We start from the raw sequence: 22,441 nt of genomic DNA, 5'->3' as shown, positions 1-22,441 counted from the left end.
ACAAACTGCTGACTCACACTTTTACTACTTTTACAAACAAGCGGTCCAGGAGACGATGCTGCAGTGTTGTTTCTTCACACAAACCTGAAAATCATCAAACCCAATCGAGGTGAAGTACACAGAGAGAAAACAATCAGGATTTAGTCAAAAGAGCAGCAGCACTGATGTGAGTTTTTTTTAAAGGTCAGTCAGGAACAACCCTGAGCACTGAGACAGCTGCTCAGGGCTTCAGAACAGATGTAAAGACGTTGAACGCAGCAGCGGAAACTCAGTCGTTATTCACCTTCAAAAAGCTTATTTTCTCCAGACATTAAATCTCTCCAAGCCACATGTAAATACATCAATTCCGTGCGAACAGGTCACCCGGTTAAGGACAAACTTGAGTTAAAGTCTTGAGGCGTGCAGAGCCGAGGATAAACTTTGCAGTTTTTAGATGTTCAATCACTTGAACATGAGGGCTTGTTCCAGGAAAACAGAGCTGATTTGGTGGTGAAACCTCGTGTGGCTCCTTGAAGGTTACTGCTAATTGGGGCTATTTATCAACACACTCCAGCCAATAGTGACAAGTACATGCTCTTTTCCCTGTTTCTCATTACCACTATCTGTAATGAGGAGAGAATGCATCTTTGAATTTACATACAAGGGCAGCCTGGGAAAAAAGGAAACAAGGGAGTTGGAGAAATTCAGTCTCCTTTATTAAATGTGTAGCAGCAGGACTCAGGTGGATGGAGGTGATGGCTGTGGTCAATAAGTCATCACTCGGGCTGATGCGTTCCAAATATTGCAATGTTTTAACTTACTCAGCCCTTTTTTCCCAGGAGACTGATTTATCTGCTATACATCTGTGGCCCCTATGAGCAGAAAGGTTCTTTAACAGATATATGTTAAAATGCAAATATTACTTGAATAAATTATGGGACTGTTAAGAGTAATGCAAGTCAGGAAAAGTGATCTGGATCTGGGCTGTCTTATGTAGGCCTGATTAACTGGCCAAAAAGAGATTTTGAGTCCATTGACATCAGGAAAAGGAAGATCCTTCCTACAAGTCAGGAAGGATTTTATTGCATTCTAGCATAGCTCCATATAGTAACAGGCTCAGAGCACAGGCAAGATAGAACCTGGCACCATACCAGATGCAAGCTGTGCAAAGATGCCCCTGAGTGGTCCAGCACATGAAAGCAGAGTGTGAAATGTTAGTGAGATGGACATATGTGGAACACCCAACTTTCATCATTGATGAGACTGCTATCCACTACACCACAGTGCAACCCTTCTCCAATCCAAAGATTAAGTCTCTACAAACACACAGAATTGTATTTTGTGGTAATGTTTTGCTTGAGGTGAACGTCACACATGGATTGATTCAGAAACCCAATTTAAACAGACTGTTAATGAGTCTATGCTCTCACTCGTTCGTCTTCTACACCTCTGTCCAGTTGAGGGTCACGAAGCGTTGGAGCTGATCTGGAGGTTACACCTGGACATGTAACCAGTCACAATGCGGACCGACTCAATGAGAGCAGATCAGTGAGGTTCACTGCTTCCTTGTTTCCAGTAGTGCCTCCTGGTCCATTCCAGGTGGCGACCATTGGGTCTGGTGGTGTGGTCAGGCACTGTTGGAGGTCATCTCGTACTCAGGCCGTGCCTCAGTAAATGATTTTGAATGGTCTGACTCGGTTAAATATAACTGAAATTCCTTGGAAAGATTTTTTTTTAAAAACAATGAGATTAATTTGAAACTGATACCACTGATCTATAGCATTGAAATGACAGTCCTGTCAACTTTAATTCCATTTGATATGTGTGTATCTGAGCCACAACAAATGAAATCTTTCTTGAATCCAGATGTTACATACAGTAAGAACTGAAACGTTTCATACAAATGGAAAGGAAGATCTCCAGTGCAGGATTGTTCTGGCTCCTTTCTTTGCTCTGGGATTATCGGTGCCTGGTTGATTTAATCATCTCCATTAACGGGCGTAATTAAAATTCCTGCACCAATGTTGGTGAAAAGGCCTTCAGAGCAGAATTACCTTGAGACCGTCTTTGTCCTCCGAGCCATTGGTATGCAAAGACGAGTCGGCATCTCTGCACGCTTGACAAGTCTTATCTTCTACTGTGGTCCACAAGTGTTCGCTGTCACAGGAGTGCGATGAAAATGCTGTGCACACACCGTACCGCAGCCAAACCCTGTCTTCCAAATCACTGGCAGGTCACTGGAGGTACGGCCCTGACACAACGCCACCGTTATTAATGATAAAGGAAGAGCAGCACATCCATTTAAAAGATTTAAGAGTCTGTTGTAAAACAAATACAACTTTAATTCTAATAACCTTGGAAATGTATGCAGAGCTTTTGCAAATCTCATTGAGCAGCATATCCTAAAAAAGACAAAAAAAAGATTAATCAGAATTACTATGGTTGTGTTTGTTCTTATCTTACTTTATCGGGCATTTGTACTTTACATGACAAAGGAAAGCTAATGTGATTTATTTTTTCTATACTTTCGCACATACATAGTCAGCGATCTGTATTGTATATGTATAGTTCCAAAATATTGTGTTTACAGAATGTATAATGTTCATCACATGCTTCTGCGGCTCTGAGAAAACTGCTCTGAACCTAAACCATTGATATAAACAGAAAAAAAACTAAACGCATAATTATGATGGAATTTGGAGTTTATCAGAGTGCTGAGCCTGCAGAACATAGAAAAACTATTTCTGATGTAAACATATTGTCACACTAAATAAAGCTTGGTATGGTATAGCTACAAGACCGCAGTGAGACACTGGATTCTTTGTAATTGTTTTCAAAATGAAAATCTCTGTCAATAGTACGTGTAGATCTTCAACACGCTAATTTGAGGATTTTTCATGTTAGATGTGGCTGAAGTGTTGCCATGTCTTGAATTTCAAGCCTTGACAATCTGCACAAACTAAAGTGGTGTGAGAGTTGAATTGATCCAGTAAACCTCGACTTCCCAAGAACAAGAAGTTACCATGGAGCTCCGTGGAGTTCCTGCTGTTTCCTGCACAGTAGCAGCATCTCCACCGGCGAGTTACAGCTGTGGGAGCATTAAACCTTCAAGTGTTGGAAATCTTTGGAAATCCTTCATTTTCAATACAAATGTGGAAATAATCAAAGTTTGGAGACTTGGCTCCATACAAAAGACTTACAATCTTTTTCAGAACTCTGATGGTTTATATAAAGACTATATTTCACCGCAGTCAGTGCTTTCTCCTCTCTCTGCCTTCCTGCATTATCTCGGGTAGATATGTGCTTCTTATCCATATTAAGTCACGAGTGAGTCTTAATGCCTTGCTTTCTGCAGGTCCAAACACATGAGAGTGATGCTGCTTTTTCTTTCTACTCTTCTCTGCTTATTTAATGTTGTTGGGTTTTTAATTTAAAGTGTCATGAGATGGAAATGTTGTGACTGGTGCTCAAGAAATAAAACTGAATAGAAGTGGAAAAATGACTTCGGGGAACTAAAGTATATTTGTTGGAGGAGCTAAATGAGCCAAAACAACATTAAAATGCATCAAGCTGTAATCACAGAGCAACAGGTATTCAACGACAACACAAATGAAAGTTGAGTGATAGCATTGTGATTGTCTCCAAACCAAAGAGGTGAAACAAGGACAAACACAAATGAAATGTCAGATTCACTCCTGGACACTGTTACTATGTTATCAGAAAATCCTACAGAAGAAAGTGATGTCCACTGGCTGCCTTCAATGTTGCACTGAGAAAATTTCTAGAAGCGATGCAAAGAGCATTATCACTAAACCAGAGTTCAAACCAATATCAGGAGCAACTTTGAGTTAAATATCCTAAAACTAAATATACTTAAGGTGTAACCTTAAATAATTGACATAATTTATAAGCAGTTTATTTTGAATTAGAAGGCTCCAATGCCCATATATGAATAAATTGTTCCAATTTAGCCTATTGGAGACTTTTCAGGTCATTTACACAACCTCAACATGCCTTGGTGACTGAGAGGACAAGGTTTTGAAATACTTAAGAGGAAACTAGAATGATTTAAAAAGCAAAAGACACAGGAACAAAACACATCATCTCGCCTTGCTTTGCACTGTGAAGGTCCAGCCGGATCGCCCAGCGATGGAGTCAAGTATGTCAGACAGAGATATTTACATGACTATTGATCCCTCTGATCACACGACAGCTCGTCCTCAACACTCGCTGCTGAGTCCTGAGACAGATGGATGGCGGGTCAGGCCAGCGGAGGAAATGCTATTTCAGCATCGGTGGCCTTCTTGGCAGATTGATGTGGATTTTCTCTCGCTGTGTCTGCACTGTTGAGAAAAGTCTGACTTGACAGAGGAAATCCGCTTTTTGGACAGCTGGTCGTGTGACAGACTGCAGCAGAGCAGTGTCACTGTCGCACCATTTATATTCCACATTCATTTCACTTTTCTGGACAGTGTGACAGCTTGTACAGCTTACACTTTATTTTTGTCGGTTTTTGCCAAATCGTCTTGTTATATTGTAGAACTTTCTCAATAAATACATTTAGATACTTTAAAGAAATGTCTTGATCCAATTATATTTATATGGAACTTCAGAAAGATTGAAAAAGGTTTAATTTGAAAGAGGAAGAATCCTGTTTGAAGAATAAAGCACAAAGACATCGTGTTTATTTATCATTACATGTTCACCTGATTTCGTGCAACCATGTGGTCACATAGTAGTCCAGAATAATTAGATTTATTTTAGACTTCCAGTCGGAAAGTGGAGGAGCTACAGCCTGGGCTTGTCTGGACTTGAACCTGTGACATTCTCACTCTGACAGGAGAGTGTGAACCGTACTAACAGTGTGGCCCGTTTACAGTAAGTGTGAAGGGCCTAAATGTCATCTAGGCTGTTTGGGGTAACGACCTACACTACAAAGTAAAGAGAGGAGAAGTGACTTCAGTAAATTTGTCCTTCACAGTTTCACCACAGGAAGCAATGATCCGTGCTCACAGTAGATACAATACCAATCATGTCCTCACCGTGCTCCTGGGCATTTTCTCCTAATGTTTTTGGCTCTGTCTTTCTTGACTTGAGTTCATAGTGTGAGAAGAATGAGTGTTATTATGTGAAAACACCCTTTGGTTATTCCATTTGTCAGGCCTTCAGCTGCACGCTGCAAACACTGTTGAGCCGTGTTTGATCCGGCAGCCAGCTGGTCCACGCTGACAAAGAAACGCAAGAGCTGATTACCTTCAAACTGGCACATCCGGCGAGACCGTCCAAATCAGAGAAATATATTTCATGACGGGGTTTGTCAGAATTAGCTGAAGATGTGTTCGCAGACTCAGCTCAGCTGTGCAGCTTTAATGTTGACAGATTAGCAGCTTTTTGCTTCAGTCAAAGGCATATGGAGTTTTTATCTGTGATGAAGGTACGATGTGTGTCTCGATGTGTGCCAGTGGTGAAAAATAAAAGAGAAAATGCTTTAATGGGTCTTTTTTTCCTTCGCTTTGTTGACGTGTCCTTACAAAGAGGCAATTAGGTTGTCTTCACAGACAAATTACAATGCTGATAAACGGAGCCTGTTTGTTGATCCGACTGATGTCAAAGACTCCAAAAACGTCTCTCTGTGATCGCAAAACATCAGACAGAAATGTTTGGTGACTGGAAATTTCTACTCCATTTGTCATTGAAACATAGAAACCAAGGTCTAAGGCTAAAGCAAAGAACATTAACACCACGATATGCTTTTTTATCGAGAATAATATCTGTTGGAAAGTGCAGAACTCTTCAAAATCACATATATTATACTTTAAAAATACCTACAATTGTAATAGTGTGTGCATTTTTCACAAAAATAGCTTGAATATAGCTTGCAAGACACACTGTGCACATGATTGTCATTGTGCCACTTTTGTAGGATTATTAGCATTCGAGGAAATTATGAAAATGCATGAGTGTGTCCAGTCAGGGACCTTATAAGATTATAAGAACAATAATTGATCTTAAACACTGTAAGCATAGACCTACTACAGATATGGCACCAGCACTGCACATTCAGAGTGATTATCAGAATATAAAAAATACATTTAAAGCCATGAATTGTGAGATCAGTGTGGTTTAGTTTTTTTTTTACAATTTGTCAGAAGATTGTTCAATATAGATATATTACACATATAATGATGTTTAAGAAATGCTCTCAGAATAGCTTTTCCTAACACTCTTGGTATTTCAATGAATGCCCTTTTTAAGGTGAGAGGGATCTGTCGCAGCTCACATTGTGTTCCACATTAGCATAAAAGCCCTTCTTTTCAGTGAGTCCAGTTATGAGTTTTGTAATGTTAGAAATAAGAGAAAAATGTGAGACATCAGTTGAAGGTGAAGGCGAGCGTCTCTCGCTGCCATTAAAGCAGAACCGGGACCTATAAAGAGTGAGCGTGTCAAAATAAATTATATTAACAGTCAGAAAGGTCAGTTGATTTTAAACCGAGGATCTTTTTTAATTATCCCCACAGTCATTAATTAGACTTGATGTTCCATCATTTCTAATTAAAGAGAAGATTTTGTGCTTGTTCACAGCAGCACTGCAGATGAACTTTTGATTTTGCAGAGAATTCAAAGAGAACGAGTTGGAGGTGGCGTGTTTTTATTGCATCCATGTGGCGTAACCAGGTATCGGAGTGGATTGTGCTGGAAGTGCTCCCTTGAAAAATGAGAGACGTCTGTGAAGTCTGAAGGAATAACATTACTGAGCTCGCTTCGTCTGAAGTGGAATGGAATTTCACTTTCTCTCCTTCCAGCCGCCTCCCTGCTCCACGCTGGAGGGCGATCTGTGCTCCAAGGAGTTTCAATCACAGGACGATGACGGGTGTCACAGCAGCTCAATAACCGTCATCGTGTCTTTACAAACTTAAATGACAACCATCTATATGTAAGCTACTACTTTGGGAACTCATCCTCACACTTGAATGGAAGGACAGCAAGATTTAACCAGATTGAACACGGCAGGAATAAAAGTATCAAGAAATGATGGTGGATAACGGAATAAGAGGGAGAAAATCACAGTATGCAGCTTCAAGTAAATCTATATATTTTTACATGATGTTAAGCTTGAATATAATGTGAATTAAAGCCAATATTCAATAATCAAACTGTTCTAGGCACCACTGAGAGTGGCTCGTTAGCCTCTCGGACATTATAGTCATTTTAATTGGCTGTTATTTGCTGTTTGTTTTTCATTTTCAATGGAAAATGATTATTGGATATAAAGGGGCAGAGTATATACGTTTAATCTTCTCCCTGCTCCCTTTCATTTGGAAATCTAAAAACTTTTGATCTGTATATTATTGTTTTATTTTTACAATAAAGGAAATAAACTAAAAAAAAAGTTCAAAGCTAAAGTAGAGTCCATACTCAGTGAAAGACAAGGAATTGTGGTGCAAACTTCCACTTTGTTAAAGAATAACAAGAATGACTAAAGCAAAATAAATAAATACCCTGAAAGTACTAAAGCTTCTGTCAACAACAAAGAGAAAATATATGTATTTCATAGTCGGGTATCAAAAACATTGTGGTTCACAAACAGGCCAATTTCATCTTGAGTGAGCCGGACTGGTAAAACAGTACAATAATAACCTTGAAATTCACACTTTAAAGTTTTTCTTTGTAGTGGTGTAGAGTATAAGACATGAAAATGGCTATGTTTTCACAAAACCAAACAATTACTATGGAGAATGATTTGATATCAAGCCAATTTTATTGATGTGAAATACAGTGAAATGTCAAATGTCTCCTATCGCTGTTGTATTATGCAAGTGTAATACGCAAACTTCTTCCTTACAATCTATAAAAAAAGAAGAAGAAATGTAGTTATTCTTCAGCAACATGTTTGGTCGTGTGAAGAATTTTGTGAATGCTTCCATCCCTGGATGATGTCTTCAGGAGCCTTTAGTCCTGTCAGCAAACACTATTTCCGACATGTGTCAGCTTTAAAACTCACACAGCAGTGTGTTTATGTGCGTGACCTAAAGATCCCATATTGCTGGCGCTTAACCAAGGCGCAGAGGAATCACTCCTGCAGTCCACACTTCCGGCTTACAGATTTTGACAGAGTAATTCCTCGGATGACAGGCCGAATGAAGAGGCAACAACTGGCTGACAGAAGCATACATGATGGACTAGTTTCTTCTTCCTGCGCGTGGTCGCGTGACACCACTCAATTGGTACGTGCCAGAGCTGTCAGCATGTGGCCGTTGAAGATTGGGAAGCACTGCGGATTGCCGTTGCTATTGGGTGAAAACACACAGTGTGGTTGACGTCGAGGTCGGTGAGGAGTGCAGGACATGTGCTGGGAATGAAAATGGAGACAAATGATCGCCGTGTGGGAAACATAGAAGCGCTTCCTGATGATCACGGAGTGTCACCACGAAGAGCCCGGGATGTAAAGAAATCATAAATATGTATTACACTTTATCTAACATGAGGATTTATGCCTCCGCGGCTCTGTATGTCCATCCACGGGCTAATTTGAAATTCAGCATGCCAGTTTTAATGTTGCTATTCATTGGTGGTGACAGAGCCTGAGGCAGCTGGGCATGAGGAGGCATCAGATCTCTGGATTACTTGTGACATTTTGGGGCTATTGTTTTCACAGCTCATGAGGTGCCTAAATCAAGTTTAGATGTTTCACACCTGTAGCTGTGGTGAAAAGGCACACATTGTGAGTACAAGTCACAGAGGAGTGTGGTGCACCGGAGCAAATAAAAGAAAGAAGGATTAAATAACAAAACTGAACTTTACTTCAAGCACCAGATCAGGCAGGAATGATAATGTGTTCCGACGTTGTTTGCAGCCTTGCTGATTCAGAGGTCAGATTTAAGTTACTGTACAAGGAAAAGTGTGTGCAGAGTTATCCCGACTGCACACTGTGAAATGTGTTTGGAAAGCAGTTAAACAGTCGAGGTCACTCCACACCGTAAAGCTTTTTATTCTTGGATAAATAACCTACAACTGAATGCTTTGACTGACCTTCATGTGTTGCTGTTTAACTGGAAATCACATCAGCTGACATCAAACAGTATATTTTTATTGAATGCAGTGAAAGTGAAGCATCGGTACAATGCAAGCGTTAAAAGAAGAAATCCTCTTGGTGCACATGTCTGCAGTGTTGCTCAGGTGGACAACGTTTGATTATTGATCGTACCGTACTCCCGTGATAATCCCACTGTGGCGTCATGATCAAAGACCGTTGTTTGCGTTTGAGAGCGTCCGACTTGAATGAGCAGCTGCAGCCACAACTCACTGCCGCGTCGCACTAATGTGTCCACCATAAACACACAGCAGGTGGGAACTAATGAGCTGAATCATGAGGCCTTCAGCTAACCTACTGGTTACAAATAGGCACAGCAGGCTAATTTTAATAAATGGTAAAACGTGATTTTTTTTTTCTTCTTTCCATAAGTGGGCAATCGCTGCAGTTGGAAACAGCGATCAATGACAGAGGAGCTGCAAAATATATCTCAAATTTAATGCGATTTTCATGCTTTGTAAAGTCAACACACCAAATGGCCAGAGCACAGCAGGCAGAGGCACAGACATCAAGGAAAAACTCAACTTCATTGTTCATGAAACACTCGAGTTTAAAAAAAGAGAGAAAAAAACAAACATTTTTGTCTGGTTGAGTCCAGGAATAGAAAGAATCCTGTTATTTGGGAGTTCCACAGTTGATCCACAAGGTCATCCTCCTAAAGATGTAGACGCTGCAGATCATGAATGAATCCTCAGAAGCCCGTTAAATGTGCAGGTTGTGATCTTGTCCTGATGAGAGCTGACTTTATTTTTGAAACTTTTAATCATCAGTGTGAAAGGGACAATTAAATGAGCCGTGTTGATGAGAGCTAAAGGAAACCACGAGTAATGGACCGAATCCCATTTATAACGAAAGTCTAATATATCAGTGAGTCTTACACCTCACACTCAAGACTACAATTGCAATTCTGGTGAGTTAAGCTAAGTCAGATGGAAGTTTTTAATTGGTCCAACAAAATGATTTTACATACCTGATAGGAATTAAGGTGGAAGAAGTGGGCAGGAGAACTATGAAGCCTTAATTCCACAATATTTATGTCCTGTTTTGGCGCCAAGCAGGAGCCACAGTGCTGGAGCGCACACTTTTTCAGTAACGGAAATATTCGAGTCACTTCATTCGACTGTAATTTCCTGCAAGAGCACGTTGGGTTCTCTTTAAAAAAATCTTAAAATAAAATTGGCTTGTTCTGGAATTTGGTGGTTGTTCAGAGTAGAAATTTACAATTATTTGCAAGTCAGATGAGTCTGTAAAAGATGCGTCCAACTTGTACTGTGCATTAACTCATTTGTCAAGTCGGTCTGTTTTCTGAGCAGCACACGAGCGAATCACTGTAAATAAATAAATATATGGTATTTCGTGTTTTTGTTATTCAGCCAACGTCTGAGTCAGCGTTTTTCAAACAATTTATTAATAACTATTTATTTAAAGGTACTCATGCAAGGTTTGCTTCAGTTAAAATAGAACTGGGGAAAAAATTGAGCACCAGAGTGTAACAATGCATGAGAAATGAAGCTGCCTTATTATGGCAGCATTGCATTAGCAATTAGCATGAAAGCCATACTAAGAGGGTGAAAATATGCTGAAGGCAGCAGAAATCACGCTGCCAAGGAAGTGACCGGCTTTGACCAACATTATTATAGTTAGAAAGTCTTCTTGCACTTTAAATCTTCCAGTTGTCCTTGACTATAGGTTATTAGACTGACTTTTTGCTGCTCTGGACTGATTAAAATCAAACTGGGTTGTGAACTGAAAGGAGTTCATCTCCCAGGATGAAGTTGCTTCAGTGATGTTATTTGCTGGTACCGCCTGACCGCAACATCGCAGAATACATTATCAGTTAGGTGAAACTGTTGATGTGTAGTTTCCTCCCATGTGCTGAATAAATATCACTGTGATTGAACGCTACTTATGTTTGTGATGTTTGGGGCAATTCTAACTAAAAAGTCACATAATTAATAGATTGAATTGTGGAGTAAATGAGGGTTCGTCTCTTGAACTCCATGTGGCTGACCTTTGGAAGTCACTATAGGGTGCGTCCAAATAGTCCCTCCTATCTCCTTTACTTAACCCCCGGAAGTGTGTAATTGGCAGTCATGATGAGGAACGTTCGAATTCTCAATAAACTGAGGAAAGGAGGCTCAATGCTTCCTTTATAACCTCCTTTAGTCTAGGAAACACTGATGCATCCTTCACCAAAGGAGACCAGATCATTAATAATAGCAATAATCTGCCTTGATCAACTTTAAATAATCTAAAACCCATATCCCAACTGTGAATGTTATGCGGAAGTTGTAAAACGAACACAGTAAAGTTTTTCTGCAGCCTGTTCTCAGTTTGCATTCGCTATTTATTCTCCTGGCAGCCGTCTCACTTCCGTTCCTCTTAGCCTGGTAACCTCTTTTCCTTTGATTTCAATTCAAACCTTGTGATATTTGATATTATATCTGAGGTTAGAGGCACAGGAAAAGGAAACGTGGATAGGAAAGGAGATAGGCGGGACTATTCGGAAGCACCCTTAGTCAACCAGCAAGAGCAAGAAGTGTTCACCTGCATCTGTACATGACAAATAACCTGTCAGAAAATATGCTTATTGCTGTGAAAATGGGGTCCAAGTCGTATGCTGCACTTGATGTTTGGCAGAAAAACAGAGAGACAAGGACACAAGCGGTGCTGTGAACGTTAGCCTGTGAAATGTTGACTTGTATCTGAGCCAAAAGCGGTTCACAAGCAGCCCATAATGCAATCTGCAAACGATAACAGCTGGCAAGGTGTGCCTGTTCTGAATGCAGAAGCTCCGACGTTCCCCACATTCACTTATTAAAGGAAGGTCCAGAGCCCCAGCAGTCATTATCAGTCTGTCTCAATCTTCTGCTACACAAAGGTCTTGTCCTTGTTGAGTGTCAGCAGAAAGAGGAGCTTGAGTGGTTGCCGATGTGCCGCAGCAACACGGCGTGGACCACACATAGCTTTGGAATGAAAGCTGAGTAAAGCTGCAGTAAACTGCTGCTGTCTTCTGGGGCCAAGAGACAGGCATTGTTTATTGAAATACCAGAATTTAATTTGGTGTTTTAATACCTGGGGCTATCACCAACATCGTCCCGTGGAGAAGCACATTTTACTCCGTGTTAGAGCGAGTAAACAGTTTGTAGAAGGTCTTCAGGCTAAGAAACACACCAGCCCATATTGTAACAGCTCATTTACTCACTCAGACTGCTTTTTATAAACATGGGTGCCTGAAAAAAATGAAGAAAATGAGTTTTTCAATCTTCTTAAGTGGGTTTGAACATGGAAGGTGTTCACAAGTCAGCATGTGGTAAATATAACCCAACTGTCTTCACATCGTCTCTTCTATCGTGAAGCGAATGTGTTTATGATCATTGTAAATAATTGCTTGGAAGTTACTCTATAAACTGTTGCGTACCAACGTGTGATGCGATGCACATATTTGAGATTCATTAATCGTTAACATTGACTGAATTGCAAAAGGTTTTCATGCAGTGTGCATAATGACAACCTTTGTTGATTTTGCTGATTTTCATGCTTTTTGATTCCTACTTACTTATTTGCACGTTTCAGACTACTGCGATTATAAAACGCTACTGTTGGAAATTCCAGATACACACATGCATTGAAAAGTTTGCTTATTGACCCCTATAGATTTCTATAATTGCTTCCTTCCTATAATTGAAGGCTTTTGTTGGCGTTTTCTTACATAAAGACTCACCAGATTTCTAATAATAACTTGTAACAAGCACAAGAAGAGCTCTACTTTTTATTTCTTGGGTATCTCGGCAGCCATTAGTCATTGTATCCGAAAATGCGAGCAGGATTTGTGAATCTGGCATTCAACCATGAGGCATGCAAAATGGTTTAAGCCCTCGAAGGACCTCGTTCTCCTTCACATTGAGAACCAGGAGACCATCATCATCTAAAACCACGCAGCTTTAATATTTGTGAAGGCTTGGAAAAATTGGAATGGATAAATGGAGACTGACCATCATCACCACAAAGAGATGAGAATTATGGCTTCTTATTTCATAATTAACATCTAGTCGTTAAACGAAATGAATAATTTGATGTTATTCTTCTCAGGATGCATGTTTAAAAAGATTTCCTCCCACCACCTTCGAAACAACTGAAGCGCCTGTGTCTGATTTTAAGGATAACAAGCAGAAAGCAGCAGCAGAAGAAGTACTGTCATTGAGAAATAATAGAGGTGAACCAAGAGATGGATCTATCTTTCAGCAGGTGTTTTTTTTTCTATACTACTCTTTGAAGCAATGTTGGTAATAGATAAATGTTATTAATCGCACCCAGGAGCATTTCAACTGGATGCGACCGCCATCAACAACCAGTCAAAGAGACTCGGTCGCCTCTCGGCAGATTGAACTCCGGCCAGCTTCTTGAAACAATAATGAGGCTCTCAAGCTTTTATTTACATGCGATCTGTAAGAAGCCACGGCCCCCGAGGCCCCGCAGGCGAGCTGCCGACACACAGCCTGGGTCAATGTCTCGTTGCGTAGGGCGCCTGGCGGCCTGCAGCATTGCCATAATGATGCAGCAGAAGCAAATGAAAAATGAAAAGCACCATCCTCTGTCTCCCCTCTGTCGTCGAGCCTGGTGTCACACTTCTGATTGACTCGTGGTGGAGGCCGATTCGCAGCTCAGCCACTGAAACATCATGCATTTTGCATTCGCACTGCACTGGTACACACTGCTCAAGAGGTGTATGTTTTCTTCCTGGAATAGAAGAGATGACGACCGGCAGTGTTTGCCATCCTGGAAACACACTCCCCGCGGAAATCCCCAACATGAGACAAACAAACATCCTCCACACGACACATTAGCTATTCATTCACATTTGCATGGTTATGTCTGATGCTGCCAAGTCTCACTCTCTGTGCAATGCTAATCAATTCCTGCAGCGTCTGGATAAGACCACTGCACCCTCCCTTTGAGCAGGAGCCAACACTAATATGAATGACTCATTTGCAATGTAAAACAAGATCAATTAGTAATCCAGCATGGAGGGTGCATGCAAACCACCTCTTAACCCAAAATATAAAAACCTGTGCCTTGAAATGATGGGCTGTTGTTGGTGTTTTATGTCTAACAGGATTACATATTCTGCATGGGCTACCGTGGATTGTGAGGCTGTAAGGAAATCTGTTTCACTGTACGGAAAAGAAAAGAACCCGCAGCACAATTGATTCAAACCATCTCTGCATGCCATTGCTGACCTTTTGCTTTTAATGCCTTATTGAGGTCACAGCAATCGTGTTAAATTCAAATGATTGCGAACGACTGCTGGCCTTCGCACCTCCAGTCTAAACAAGCTATAATACTGAAGACCTTTCCTGTCATTCTTTATCTCTTTCATTCTCTCCTTCTCCTTCTCCTCTCTCCTCCGAGCCGTGCCATCAAGCAAGCAGTGGAAAAAAGATTACCGCATAATTCAAGATGCAGGGGTGGAGGACCTCATTTGGGGATATTGCACCTCTTATCCTATATTCCAGACGAGCAGGAAGCTTTCTCCTTCCACCCTCCTGCTGTGGAGCCTAAAGAAAGAATAAGTGACTACTGTTAGGAACGTTTAATTATCTTTTTAATGGACAAAACAGACTTCGGCATTCAGGATCAAAGTGTGTTTCATTGGAGGAAAAACGACTGAAGAGTGATGCCGTGACATTTCTTCATTTCATTGATGGTTTGGAGGATTTTCCCATCCATTAATATTTGGTTCAACTAATTAGTTCCAATCTGGATGAGACCCTGGTTAGGTAAGATATTTATTTCATTCATGCAAAGCTTAATAAATCAGCCACATATGGAATTGTGATAGTTCCCACTTTTGTACACATGGGAGCAAAATGTCAGTGTGAGGGCATTGGGGTGGATGGAAACCAAACCTTACTCTTTGGTAAAGTCAGGTCTCATTGGACACTCCATTGAATTAGCTCATAGTGGACGGTGAGCGAGTGGATGGACAGAGACACTGCAACACTTTGGAAATGTGTCCCGTGAGTCCAGCCGACCTGCAATTTATCACTGTAATCACGACAATAACCAAAAATGGAGGTCGGAAGTATCAGTGAGATCTGGCTGTTGCTGTCAGAAGAAGTAGCAACGGTATAGTCCATGTTTAGGATGAAAGAAATGCTGAATTCTCCTCTACTAATCCATTCTTATGTCATCTTTTTACTATATAAAATAATATTAGCTATAAACATAAATCACTAATTTATCGTCAACCTCGTCCACTTCAAGTAAAATGACAGAATCATATATATTGGTCATACCACTTGTGATTTTACTTGGTTTTAGGTTGGAGATCAGTGGGATTCTACATCACTACGTGCAGGGATGCTTGAATAACTCATCACCATTTAGAAAATATGTTTACTGACAGAAATGCATTTCTATTTGTGACTGTGTGCAAAAGAAATCAGCTTCGGCTTTCTCACACAGATGTGATATTTCAAGCTGTTATTTGCAGTAAACAGGGTTATCTTGTAGAGCACACCACTCTCAGGCGGACTGAGCCATAAAGAAAACCCTGGAGCCCACTTCAGGATCCACAACAGGGACTGAAGTACTGAAGTACCGCCGACATGTAACCCTGAAGAAAAATCTGATCCTTCCAGAGGGATGGATGTTTTCTGCCTTTGTTTTCCAGCAGACCTCCTTCCTTTTTAAACTTGATGACTCATGAGGACTGTGAGAATAATTAGGAAAAAAATGATTTTTTAATTATTATTTTAGAATTGTACGTGTAATGAATGTAAACAAATTGATTAAAAATATAAAATCATACGTGGAACATGTATGAAGACTGCAGTCTACATATAAAGACTGATTATGTTCATGTGTTTTCATTATTTTCTCTGGATTCCAACAATTAACTTGAAAATATTTTATTATTTAACAGCTTGAAGTTAACTGAATTTCTCTCTTGATCAGTGACATTGAACTCGTATGTAAAATATCACAATTTAATCTCAAGTGGGCTGGATTATCAAATATTAAATATTAACCTGTAAAAAATAGCCTTCCCTATTGTGTCCAGTCATTTACGGGACAAGGAGCTATATGTGCAAAATGGAATTGTGCAAAGACTATGAAATTCCATTTGACACCTGTATTTTCTTTTTTGCATTTTTTTTTTGTATGTTAAATTTTAAAAATGAGTTGATTATGAGCTTCACACTCTTCCGGACAGTTTTCTCCCTTGTGCATGTTTTCACAAATCATCCACAACAGTCAGTTAATTAAAATACTGCATTCAAATTGAATCAGTTATTTTTACCCTGTGTACTGTCATCCTGCAGACCACACTGCTTCAAGATCATCCCTCTGCCAACTCATTGTTTCTCTGAATATCTGATCTGTATTTACTGTAACAGTTTTTTTCTGCACAAACCAGCTTTTATTTGTATGATAAAATGTGGTCACAGACGGTGTTCCTGCCCCCATGCGGTGTTTTCCGGGATCAAAACATGTTTGATTCTACTGGTCTTCAGGTCAATGGATCACCTGAAGACCAGTAGAATCTAAATTCCACCACTCAGATTTCCCCCATTTGACCATTCATATAGTTTGATCATTAGTTTTATTTTTTTTCACACAATAATCAGACGTTTATTTGCATGTTGCAGGTTTCTGAAAGAAACTCTTCAAAATGTTCTGTTCATGCCAAATAACTGATTTGTATCAAATAATCCTCAAGCTTTCCATTTGTGTAAACATTTATTTATTTACTTTCCCTTCTACTCTCCTACCTTTCTCTCCACACGTTCTGCTTTCTGTTAACGTGTATGCCACTTCTTACCAGAATAGAAAAAGGTTATTACAACTATCAAAGCGAGAGTTACCTTCTTCAAATCTGATAAAGCTTTTCAATGCAGTCTGAAACAAACTCAAACACAGTGTGTGTAGTAATTGTTGTAATTGTCTTCCCAGCTGAAGAACTAAAACCGACTAATGAACTTGGCATTCACATAAATTAATATAAAGGTACATTGGCTCCATGGTAACTACAATGAGTGACAATGCCTGGACCGACAAGCTTCGTTCCCAAGCAACAGTAAACTATTAAGATTGTAAAACGCTAAGTTATTTGTCCAAAGCTATAGATGCAGCCAAACATTAATTTCCCACAGGAGCATTTCGATCCAGACACACAGTCTCATCAGATGTAAGTGAGCATATGATTTCCTGTAATGCATACTGTGTGAATGCCACCATGCAAATTAGATATTTGCCCCCCCCCCCCCCCCCCCCAAATCTATAAAGTAGATATGATGAAGTGCTCTCAATGATGAGCATTCAGTGCAAATAGCTCAATAAATGAAGATGAAGTCAAATCAAGCAATAGTGCAGTGCAGGGAACAAACCGCTGCCTGCAGTACCTCATAACCCAGAAGGTGATGCAGTGCTGATGCAAAGATTGCACTGCCTTCCCCCTCCAATGGACCTGGGCTGTGTGGTGCTGCAGTTTCATTTCATGTTCAGCTGAGCGGAGGTTAGAGCATTCGCAGAGTGTTACCGCTCTATCACACGCTCGCTGGAGCGTATTAGAATGCACAGCTTCACACCTCAGCTCGGCTCCAGCTTTAGTCTTTATCAGGCCGCTCACAAAAACACACACACACACACATGCAGAGACCCAACCCGCTCACACAAAATCAACCACAACACACCCATTGTTTTTCAATGCTGCTGTAAAAATCTGCTCATTTCACTATCATTGTCTGGGTCTGCTTTGCAACACAGAGTGCATTGCTCACATGAAGCTGCTACAATGACGGAGTGTTTTTCCTCCTTACATGTTGAAATGCACGACAACAACCTATGTGGCAAACATGAAGCTTATGGAGGGGCTGATGTTTGTCCATTTGGAGAGCTTGTTATTTCACAGCAACGCTGTGTTTGGTTACTCGATAAGCAGACAAGGAGGACTTCCTACCTTTTGTGTTTTGCAGACTTGTGCTCAGTCAGCATTCCTCATAAGTGCTCCAGGGAGGGGAGTTACAAGCTGATCTCCTCAATGTCTTGGAGAACTTCAAATCCGTGTGAAATGTTCATGTTCCTTCTTGGTTCTGCATTGACTGAAAGACTCTCTCATGTCATGGCACACAAATAGTTTGTAGTGCTGGCCAATGATTAAACTTTTCAGTTGTTTTGTTGCGACGACAATGAATAGAAGAATACATTCAATTGCATTAAGATGCATTTCCTTTGCTGGAGCTTGAAACTGGTATTTATTCTGATTATCAAACAACTGGTCCTGGAGATAAATGTGAAGCCAGCCACTGTGTGTGTGCCTGAGTGTGTGTGGCAGATAAGGCACAACATGCATAAGATTCCAGACAGCAGCTTGACATTGCAGCTGAATTCTAACTCAAGTGGTGTTTTGAATACATCTCAGGGCATGTGTTAGAGAGCAAATGTGTTTTTGCCTGTCACTCTCTCTGGCTTCCTCACACAAGCATTTGGAGCGCCCCCCTGATACTGGCTGTTTGCTCAATTCCCACTTGTGGCATCAAGATGTTCGCAACCGATCCCTCAAGTTATGGAAGCTGTGAGCTGAAATGGTCCGCTGGGTGTACATGGGCTGCAACAATACTTAAGTACATGTAGTTGTAAAAGTAAAATCCACATAAATAAACCCAAGCTTTCTCAGCAAAGCATTGACCAAAACATCACACATCCTAGAGAGCCTCATCGTGCCATGTGATCCACTGGTCAACACCACGTATAGCGATACTCTACATGGAAAACAGCAGAGCCAGACTGACTTCACTAAAGGGTGACAGAAGATTTGCCCTTGTTGGCTTAAATGTTATATTCAAGTCCTTTATTCATTTCACACAACAACTGTACATATTGTGCAGTGAAATATGTTCCTCACCGAAACAACGTTTTTATGGGACAGAAGAATAAAAATACAAATTTAGAACACACAATAATGAAAATAGCACCCTACATAATAATATTGGAAATAAAAATAGAGAAATTAAGCCACACCAAAGATAAATATAGGGGACCAGTGTCAAATAGTGCAAGCACCCAGTCAATTTTTCTAGGTTTTAATAAGCAGTAGATGTTAGTAGCGTCTGATATGCTTCAAAGTTTATGTATAAAGAAAAATCCACAAATTTCATTCCCATCTGGATGAATCTGTATTGTTTGTGTGTATTTTACCTTTTTTATTTTTTTTACAGTCGGTCTTATAATGTTCTCCAATGTGTCCTTACAGAAATCAGGTGTTCATGCAAAGCCTCGCACTACAATCATCATTAATTGGTTTTGCTGTACACAAACATTTCAATCAACTCCATTTTAAAGCAACATGAAGCTTATAAATTAGATTTTTATTTCTGCTAGCACACCACCTTGAGGCCACGTAGGAGAATCAAGGAAGAGCCCACCGTGGCTCGTTGGTGTGTCGCAGTGAATCCTTCCCACCGGTGTCACGGACAGTGACGTGGTTGGATCTGGGGCCTGCTGTCATGTCAGCACAATGATGGGAGGTTCAAAGCTTGTTCATATCCGGCCAGCTCGGAGCCCCTGCACAGATCTTGTTCTATTTAAATGTAGTCCAATGGGATAAACACAGTTTTTCGGAGGGAGGAGTCTTGTGGTATTTGCATGTGAAAAGTAAGCAAAACTACGTACTGCTATGATTGGTGCTACTCCATAGGCATCAGCAGCAAGTTAATCATGTATTATTTTATTGCGATTAATGCAGATGATTTAAAAAGAAGCAAGAAGAAATGCTGCAAGTTCAACTCTCGTTAGTAATCTTGTTGATAGACTGAAATATAGAAGCCACTCACTGCAGGAAAAAAAAAAAAAACATTGGGGTAACTAGCGGAGCGTTGTCGGAGTGTGAATTGTTCAGAGAAGAAGTAACAGCTCATAAACGGCTGCTTTTCAGCAGGGAGCACCGGAGCAGAACACTGGGACTGATGTGTCGGCCGGAGCAATGAGCTGCTTCTCTTTGAAACGCTCATTCTGGTGGAGCTGGACGGCCACCTCCATCAAGTCACAGATGAAATGCTCCTGTGCAGAAAGCAGAGAGCATGACAGCAGCAGTTTGAGAATCCCACAAACACAAGTGGCTGTTGGATGTGCACATCGATGAAGATGTCTGACTGGTAACTGAGAATATTCATAATCTGTCAAACTAAAAACATGCACAAATGATCATTTTAGAAAGTCTCAATATGATTAATTATGCTGCAGCGAGAGTATTGACTTCACTCCAATATTAGATTCTCTTCATTGGCTTTGTGTTAAATCTAGAATTGAATTTAAAAGCTCTTGAAAACCAGACTCCATTATATCTTAAAGAGCTGTTAGTCCCATATTAGCCCAGTAGCACACTTAGTTCTCAGAGAGAGTACAATGGGAGGCAGAGCTTTCAGCTCTCCGGCTCCTCTCATATAGAACCAGCTCCCAGCTTACAGTCTCTACTTTTAAAGTTAGGCTTAAGACTTTTGTAATTAAGAAAGCTGACAGTTTAGGTTGGTTCAGGCCACTCTAGATTATTCTAGTGAAGCTGCTATAGGTTTAGACTTTGGGACGTTGGGATTGTTTCACCACCATGTGCTTTTATTAGCGATGTGCAGATTAATACCAAAATAAACCAGAAAATCTAACTATTTGATTAGAATGTAGATCAATGTAACCACACATCACTAATTTACATACATAAAATCCATTTACCACAGCCATAGCCCTGGGTTGAAGAGTACCTTAAACAAAGCTCAAATTTTTATCAAAACATCAAGAGTGTTCTCAAACATGAAATATTATTGTTATAATTTAAGGATATTACTGATCACATAAAAACCATCAGACCGATTGAGTCAAACTCTTGGAGACCGGTATCACAGGATTAAAGGTGAACCATCAGATGTCCAGTACTTTTAATGCCCATGCAGAAATGTACCGTGGCAGGTTACAGTGTCTTTAATTGTGCCAGGAGCCATATATCTCCCTTCACTCTGTGAGCTCCACCATTCCTCTCAGCTCATCTATAATTCAGCATGAGTGCACTCCTTGACACACTGCAATTAATTAGGTCTTTTTGTTCATTAAAGGCATGGCTTTTAGAAGACCATCATGTTTTATTTTTGTTTTAATTACTGTGAGCTACGGCACGATTCTTATTTCCAAGATCTATGGAAGGCAGACCCCAGCCGCCTTCCAATTAGACACAGATCTCCTTGTTTATCCATCCTCACAAGGAGAGCAGCATCAACTGTGGGAGAAATGTGACTCCCAGCTTCATTTTACATGTCATATAATAAGATTTGCATACCTTTGAAATGATCCACAGTTCCTCCGGGTCAATTGATTTGTCATTCAGTTTCACACCACCGAGAGACTCATAATGTATGAGTCGGAGAGTGGAGGCTGTTTGATCTGTGTGCACCGAGCACAGCAACAATCATTTGGCATAGAGATAAAAAACACACATTATGCTCAGTGGGAGGGATTAAATGACAAATTACAATCCTTTGCAAATACAAAGTCCTGCCTTTATAAAATAATAGAAACTAAGTGCCGCCTGGAAGGTCAGTAAATCCAATGACTGTAGATTACTGTGCAATCTCACAAGAGAGACGTGTTTAAACAGCTGATGAAGCTATCAATCTGATAAATCAGACTTGCTAATGAATTTCATATTTACAAATGCAGTTATCCTTTTATTAGAGCTCAGCTGTCAGTAATGTTGTTAAGATGTTAATATGACAGATGTGTTTGTGCCTTAATGACTTTCTAAGCATTTCATTACAGCAGCTCCTCTAGTTAAACACGGCTGTGTCGTGGCACTGATCCTTTTCTGCATCTCTGTTGGTGTCAATACAGAACTGATGGGACTCTTTCAGCTCTTTTTGCTCAGTTTAAAGCAAAAGCCAAGACTAAATCAACCTTGGTAATTAGAAGGCAGCTTCTTTTGGGCAAATATGACCAGTCATGGTGACATACACACTAAAGAACAGAGAACACAAGGAACAAAAACCCCAATAAACTGGTCCACAGTGAACAAAGCGTCACAGAAAACACCGTCCAGAACAAACGGGCAACACAACACAGAACTCAAGCCCGTTATGACCTGCTGCCACCAGGGGAAACACAGGAGGGCAGGGAGCAACAGGAAGTCAAGATAACAAGACAGGAAACGTGCACTGTGACACTGGAGCATGCCCTGAAAGCTGAGGTCATTTAAGTGTGGATGTAAATTTACTTTCTTTCTTTCTGGTTAGTTGACTGCTCAGTGAGCCGCAGGTCAAGGTGATCTGGTTTCGTTGAACTGGTACTGGTCCGGGCTCACAGGGACAGAGGCATTGCATCACGAGT

Source organism: Lipophrys pholis (genome assembly GCF_963383615.2).
Source record: "Lipophrys pholis genome assembly, chromosome: 23".
In the NCBI taxonomy this organism is placed as follows: Eukaryota; Metazoa; Chordata; class Actinopteri; order Blenniiformes; family Blenniidae; genus Lipophrys; species Lipophrys pholis.
The sequence above is the reverse complement of the archived record's forward strand: the minus strand, read 5'-3'. Positions refer to the sequence as shown.